This window comes from Chrysochloris asiatica, unplaced genomic scaffold, assembly GCF_000296735.1.
Source record: "Chrysochloris asiatica unplaced genomic scaffold, ChrAsi1.0 scaffold00023, whole genome shotgun sequence".
In the NCBI taxonomy this organism is placed as follows: Eukaryota; Metazoa; Chordata; class Mammalia; order Afrosoricida; family Chrysochloridae; genus Chrysochloris; species Chrysochloris asiatica.
Genome location: NW_006408541.1, coordinates 6,029,733 through 6,037,358, shown reverse-complemented (window position 1 = coordinate 6,037,358; position 7,626 = coordinate 6,029,733).

Sequence of the window (7,626 nt, the reverse complement as noted above, 5' to 3'; positions counted from 1 at the left end):
ATTTTCTGTTCTTCTAGCCACTCCTGGCTGGTCTACTCATCCTTTCCAGTGGAAATTTCCTACCTCAGTCGGTTCTGGATGAGGTTCTGGATTCCACCTATGGTCTTGTGCAATGTAAAGGCTCCACAGGAAGCCTCTTTCACTGGGCAACTTCTAGCCCCATTTAAGGTATTCCAAATAGTTATAGGCTGAAGACTGACTTACAAGCTTTCTGTAGTGATGATTCTGGCTATTCCTTTCTCCCCACCTTAAGTGTCTATTTTACAATGGTAAGCAAGGGAAGCCAAGATTCAAAAGACAGCCAAGAATCTTAACACTATTCCCTTCTTTACCCCTTGAAACCATGCCTCAACCCCTGTCTCCTGGAGCTCTGCTGTTTCAAGGTTATGCATACATCATCATTTACCTCTGTCCACTTAGTCCATGGGAACCTGCCTAACTGTTGTATTTTCATTTTTAAAATTTTTTGATGATACAAAGCTAGTGTAAAGAATTAAATACAACAAGTTTTTTTTAAAGAGGTGCATTTGGGAAGTTTGTATTTTGGGTTTTTAAATTTATCAAATTGTAGCTGTTGTTAAGTGCTGCCAAATTTATTCTGACTCATAGCAACCCTAGGACTTCCAAGGAGCAGCTGGTGAGTTTGAACCACTGACATTGTGGTTCAAACCAAACTTATGGTTGAGTACTTATCTTCCAGTGCCACATTGTAGGTAGTCATAGAAAGTTTCTTTAGGTAACAATTGAATATTTTCATTGAACATTGTGTTAAGATGCCCATGAGAAAGAATTCAATACAAAGCTGTCTGCCCCTAAGATATTTTGATATGTGAGTAATATGCCTCTAAGGTATCTCCAGTAAATTAAAGACCTTGGCAGATTTTAGGACAGTCGTGTGTTGTAGCTTAGTTTAATTTCATTAAAGGCTGTTAAGGGAACTGTAGAGACTGGATCTCAAAGAGTTGTTTCATGAATATGGCATAAATAAATAAAAGCAAAATTGTAAGTGAGCATTCAAAGTTTCAAATGGTATGTGGACAGAGTTTAAATAAACGCAAAAGCAATGCTAGTTTATTTTGCTTGGTTGTGCCCATCTGTACTTTCATCTACTGTAAGAGATTTCTTAGAGTTATAACAAGCATTGAATTCAATATGTGTGGGGATTTTTTATCACACACCAATGCCGCAAGCTTATAAAATAAAGCAAATTTATGCATTAGTCTCCGAAAATGAAACCCTACATTCAAACATTCTATACAATTTTATCTTAAGTATATTTTAAAGAAAATCACATTAGTAAAAGTCACAGCCTGGCTAGGAAAGAAGATGTTGAAGTAATTATAATATAGCTAAAGTGCCCAAAGATATGGAATACCCGAAAAACAGGATGATGGAAATTAAAAGATGGAGTTGGATGGACTAGCTTCTTAGAATCCTCTCTGTTAAATGCCATCCGAGTCAGTTCTGACTCACAGTAACCTTGTTAGGGTTTCTGAGTCTCTATGACTCCCCAACATTTAACAACAACAACAACACATATTTGAGGGAGTAGGAAGCCTTTATTATTGTTGTTGTTACGTGTTATCAAGTTGGTTACAACTCATAGAGGGTTTCTGAGGAGGGACTTGTGCGTTTGAGCCATCGACCTTATGGATGAAAACGACCATGCGGTCCAGTGTTTATCTTACAGTGTGACACCAGGACTTCAGAAAGCTTCTTTGTTGTTTCTGTTGCTAAGTGCTATCAAGTCGGTTCTGACCCATAGTGACCCTGTATAAGGTTTCCAAGGAGCAGCTGGTGAGCTTGAACTGCCAGCCAACCTTGCAGTTCAAACGGCTTTGCAGTCTGGCCCATTAATCCACAGCACCACCCCAGGACTCCTTCCGACCCATAGCGACCCTGTCTAGAGTTTCCAAGAAGCAAATGTTGAGTTTGAACTGCTGACTTTAAGGTTCAAACCAACTTTGCTGTCCAGCACTTTAGTCCACAGCACCACACCAGAACTGAGATGATAAATTCAAACTATAGTTATATTCTGATTATAAAAAAGTGAACTTCTAATTACAGATTATGTGGGCCAGGCTTAGCATGAGAGAAAAGCTAGAGATGAAAGATCATAAGTAACTTTGGGTGAAACATACTCGCTAGTCTTTATACCACAAGATCCGATTAATTAATACTGAAATCAAAGGCAGCTTTGAAGATTCAAAGAGGACAAAGAGGTAGCCTGCAGACATAAAGAAAAGAAGGAATGAGTAGAAATACAAAGATTCATACTAAATTAAAGATTTGTTGTTGTTGTTAGGTGCCATCAAGTCAGTGCAGACTCATAATGACCTTATGCACAGCAGAACAAAACACTGCCCAGTCCTGGGCCAACCTCACTACTACTGTTGCTACACTTGATTCCATTGATGCTGCCCGTTGGCCAATCCATCTCATTGGGGTCTTTCTCTTTTTCTCTGTCCCTCCACCTTATCAAACATGATATCCTTATCCAGTGACTGGTCCCTCTTGACAATATGTCCAAAGTATGAGAGACGAAGTTTGGCCATCTTGGCCTCCAAGGAGTGCTCTGGCTGCACTTCTTCCAAAACGGATCTATTAATTCTTTTGGCAGTCCATGGTACTTTCAATATTTTCCTCCAACACCATAACTCAAAAGCATCAATTCTTCTATGGTCTTCCTTATTCACTGTCCAACCCAATATCATGGGTTGGGTTAGGCTCACCTCAGTCCTCAAGCTGACATCTTGGCTCTTCAACACTTTAAAAAGGTCTTGTGCAGCAGATTTGCCTAATGCAATAGTCATTTGCTTTATTAACTGCTGTTTCCATGAGCATTGACCGTTGATCCTAGAAGAATGAAGTTCTTGACAATTTCAATCTTTTCTCCGTTGATAAGAATGTTGTTTATTGGTCCCATGGTGAGGAGTTTTGTTTTCTTTACATTGAGATGTAATCCTTACCAAAGGCTGTGCCCTTTGCTCTTCATCAGTAAATGTTTTAAGTCCTCTTCACTTTCAGTTAAAGATATTGTTACTGTTAAGTACCATTGAGTCGATTCTTACCCATAGCAAACCTGTATAGGGTTTCCAAGGAGCAGCTGGTGAGCTTGAACCACCAACCTTGCAGTTCAAACAACTTTGCAGTCTGATGCATTAGCCGACAGCGCCACACCAGTTAAAGATAGGTGTCATTAAAACAGAGAGGAGCCGATCATCTCTCAATTCCACTATCATTTACTTCCATTTTCCCATGAACTTTTTGAAGTTTCCTGGAAACTTGACTTAAGATGATGTATAAGCCATAGGTCCATTTTATAATCACCACAAAGATATACATGCATTCTTTACATGGTCTCATCTAAGCAAAAGTATATAGATTTTTCTTAAGGTAGGAAAAATGTTTTATCTCTTATATATGAGACATTCATTTATTTATTCATTCAGTGGATAAGGATTCAGTGTGACACAGTGGTTAACACTCAGGTCCTAACCACAAGGTCAGCTGTTCAAACCCACCAGCAGCTCTGTGGGAGAAAGGATGTGGCATTTGGGTTCTGTAAAGGTATCTGTTGTTAAAGTGCCTTCGATTGGTTCTGACTCATAACAACCCTGTATAAGGCTTCGGAGGAGTGCCAGATGGGTTTAAATCACTGACCTTTCAGTCAGCAGTCCAGTGCTTGTCCTATATCACCACACCAGGACTTTCCACAATGATTACAGCCTTGGAAACCCTTGGTGCAGTTCTACTCTGTCTTGTACGTGTCTTAATTGACTTGATGGCAAAGAGTTTGGTTTTGGTAAGTGCCAGATGCTGTCTTAGGTAGCATAGATCTATCAGCAAAGACAAAAATAATGGTGACCTTGGATAGCCAGTGAAGGAAGAAAGTTATTAAATCCAATTTGTTGTTGTTATCTGCTGTGGAGTCGGTTCCGACTCATAGTGACCCTGTACAGGGTTTCCGAGGCTGTAAATGTTTATGGGAGTAGATACTTGCTTTCTGGGTTATGGTGAGAATCAAATCCATTAATGTATGTAAAACATATAGGAGAATCCTGCACTTAACACATTATTGCTTTGGTTGATATTGTTATATTTGTTGTAACACGCAGAAAGTGATGGCAGTTGGGGCTAGATGCATAATCATTGATCAGATTCTGCATGTCGGTTTGACTTTAAAGACAATAGGATCTGATGATGAACTCTGTCTCTATGCACAGCTAGTAAAATAAGCAAGAATAATAATATAAAAATAGATGAAATTTATTGTGAATCTTGTATGTCTCACAGGCTGTTTTACAGAGTGTAAATGTTCATCATTTTCATATTCAGGTAAGAAAACTGAGGTACACAGAAGTTGGGAATTTTATTTAGAGTCACATTCAGAGAATGATGCAGCTGAGTTAGAAACTAAGCCAGTGGACTCTCAAGCCCATGCTTCTTGTCCCCAAACTCCTCCACCACATCCTACTTCAGACCTCAAGGGTTTTATCCTAAGTACGTGTTCTGGCTTAATTTAGGTTTTCTGTTCTTCACTTTCTCTCTCTCTGATTTTCTCTCCTTCTTTGTTTCTCTTTGTGGTATGATTCTCTCTCTCTTTGCATGTGTGTCTGCCTGCCTTCCCCTCTCTCTGTTTGTTTCTCTTCCATTTATATATCACAATAATCATTTCCAGAAGGGATGAAAAGTTCAAAGAGAAGTTGAAAAACTGAAACCAATAAAGCTTTCTCTATGACAGGAACTCTTGTAGGGGACTCAACTTTGAATCAAAGTTTTGGTGTGTCTCTGTAGAATAAGCACTAGACTGCAAGGTCAGTTCGAACAGCAAGGTCGGCAGCTCAAACTCACCAGCCACTACTCAGAAACCCTATACAGGGTCACTATGGGTCAGAACTAACTCGATGGCACTTAAAAACAACAAAGGAAAAGTTTGGGGGCGGCACAGGATAAAGCAAATAGCTGGACTGAAGTCTAATCTGTGGATTTCAGAGTCCTCGATGCTCTATTCAGTAAATCATATTCTTTCTCTCAGCCAGAAGTCAGAGGATTATATAAAGCTCTGTAATTCCCTCTTTAAAAAAAGCAACTGAGTTGTTTCCCAGACTTCAGTACCTATTACCTTTCACTGAAACCAAACATCTCAAGACTATTGAATGCAGATTGGGAACATCTAAAAAGTTGTGAACAAGTAAAAAGTGAAGAAGCAAACCTAATTCGCTTTAAAAAAGAGTGAGGATTTCCTTTCCTTTGGATTAGGATAATAGTGGACATTTTTATCTGGACATTCCATTACTGTCATTTGGGAGCTGGATTTCAGGAGATTTTAAAATCTTCAGTAGAGGGAAGGGCTGCTTTTTATCGGGTCAGCTGAAATTATTTACTAAATGATTTAGCTTAGCTCTTTTCAGAAAGAGAGAAACAAAAGATTTGTAATTCTTCTAACTGCTTTCACTGATAATATTCATTCCAAATAAAGCATCGTGAATTTCATTATCCACAGTGAACAGCAATTCTTTTGCCTTGAATGTCAGCATGACCAATGGGATTTGAATTAAATTAATGATAAAAACAAATACATTCTGACGTTTGGAGCTATCTAGTTTTAGAAACACGTGTAAAAGTGTCTGAAGTGATTAATTAGATTATATATGTGTGTGTGTTTATAGATAGATGATAGATAGATATTTTTATCATAAAATCATAAAATCATTTTGTTTTGAGGAAAGGTAGACATTTTGTATTGTAACATCACATAATAATTGTGTTTACGTGTCCATTTTATGAAATGCTTCATTGCTATTCTGTAAAATGTGTTCCGCACAATGGTAAAGTTTTGGCATTCACCAAAAAGGATGAGGATTTGGATGCTAGGTGTCCAAAAGCAAAGAAAAAGAAAACAACAAAACCAGATGTTTACTTCAAAGTGACATTTGCATCTTTAATGCTTACGGACTCTAAGTTTGTTTTTTAACATTTGTTGGATGATTGAATCAATCTTTCTTTCTTTGAATAAAGTCCAAGTTATTTGACCTTGAACAAGTTATTAAGTCTTTCAGAGACTGTGGGGGTGCCCTGCAGAGGTGATGAGAGAAGGAAAGAATGAAAATTGAGTCCAGGGTTGATTTTCTCAGTGTAGATACGTGGGGGAATCTAAAGAAGGTAAGCAGATGACACTCAGGGCTGAGTGGGCCTTTGTAAAGCAGCAATTTTCTTCTTATCCAATGCAGTGGAGATCTGGTTCATCTCCACAGGAGCCCCGACCTAGTCAGACCTACTGAAGGTAAGAAGGAATAGAGTGATAAGTTGTTCTGTGCCATCAAGTCAGTTCTGACTCATGGAGACCCTGGAAAGGGTTAGTGAGTGGTTGGTGGGTATGATCTATCAGTCTTGCAGTTACCAGTCCAGTGCTTATTCCCAGTGCTTATCCTACAGCACCACACTAGGGCTCAATTCCTGGCACACATTGCAGTGGTGTGGGTGTTTTCCAGACTCCCACACTCCAATTTCTTATTGTCTTCCTCACCTCCCTTTCTTCTCTAAACTCTAGAGACCTTTTTCTCTGACTTCCCCAGGTGGAATGCATTTGTACATATTTGAGTCAGATGGCGATTTTTCTTCAGTGTATACATCAATTTTAGTTCCTAATATCTGGTACTAATTAAATGCTGGTACTAATTTTTCACTGTTCTTCTCTTCAAGTTTAGTGAGATGCTTGATTTCAAATAGCTCTCTACTTCTGAGTCCCATTCTTGATTAGTTTGTTACAATACATGCTTCCTTTTCCTTATCTTGTTGATTAATTACTAATTATATGGGATATTGGAGTCCTGGTGTGGCACTGTAGAATAAGCGTTGGACTGCTAATTACAAGGTCAGTGGTTCAAACCCACCAGCCACTCCTTGGGAATCCTACACAGGGTCACAATGAGTTGGAACTAACTCCATGGCACTTAATAACAATAACATATTAGATATTACATCCTAAACTTTTTTTAAAAAAAACTACCTCTCCTTAAAGTATTAAGGCAGTGTTCTCTTTCCATTATTTTATATTTAAATGACCTCATCTACTTAATTTCTTTACGTAATTACCTTTTGTTATTGTTAGGTGCCATTGAGTAGTTACCAACTCATAGGGACCTATGTACAACAGAATGAAACACTTAAAGATTTATCTTTAAGGATACATCTATTTCCAAATTATGTTTAACAACCAAAAATGTTTTTAATTGCTATTGTGTTTAATCACTGAGCATTTGAACAAAGTTGTCTATATTTCCGTCCTAGAAACACACTAAGAATTAGCATCTGTGTAATTAAATACACTGGAGTCATGGTGTGGTGCGCTAGGATAAGCATGCAACCTCAAGATTGGTTTCAAGGTGGTTCAAACCCAACAGCCACTCCTTGGAAACCCTATACAGGGTTGTTATGAATCAGAAACAACTTGACAGCACTTAGCAACAACAATCTTATCCAAGCAGCAAATTGTCCAAGTAGCACATAATGCTATTTTATGAAAAGACTCAAAACACGTGGGTTTCTATACACTATTGTTGCAGACCATGTAAGACTAGTCAGAGGTTCGAGGCCCTCTAGGGCCGAGTGTAACAAATGAGG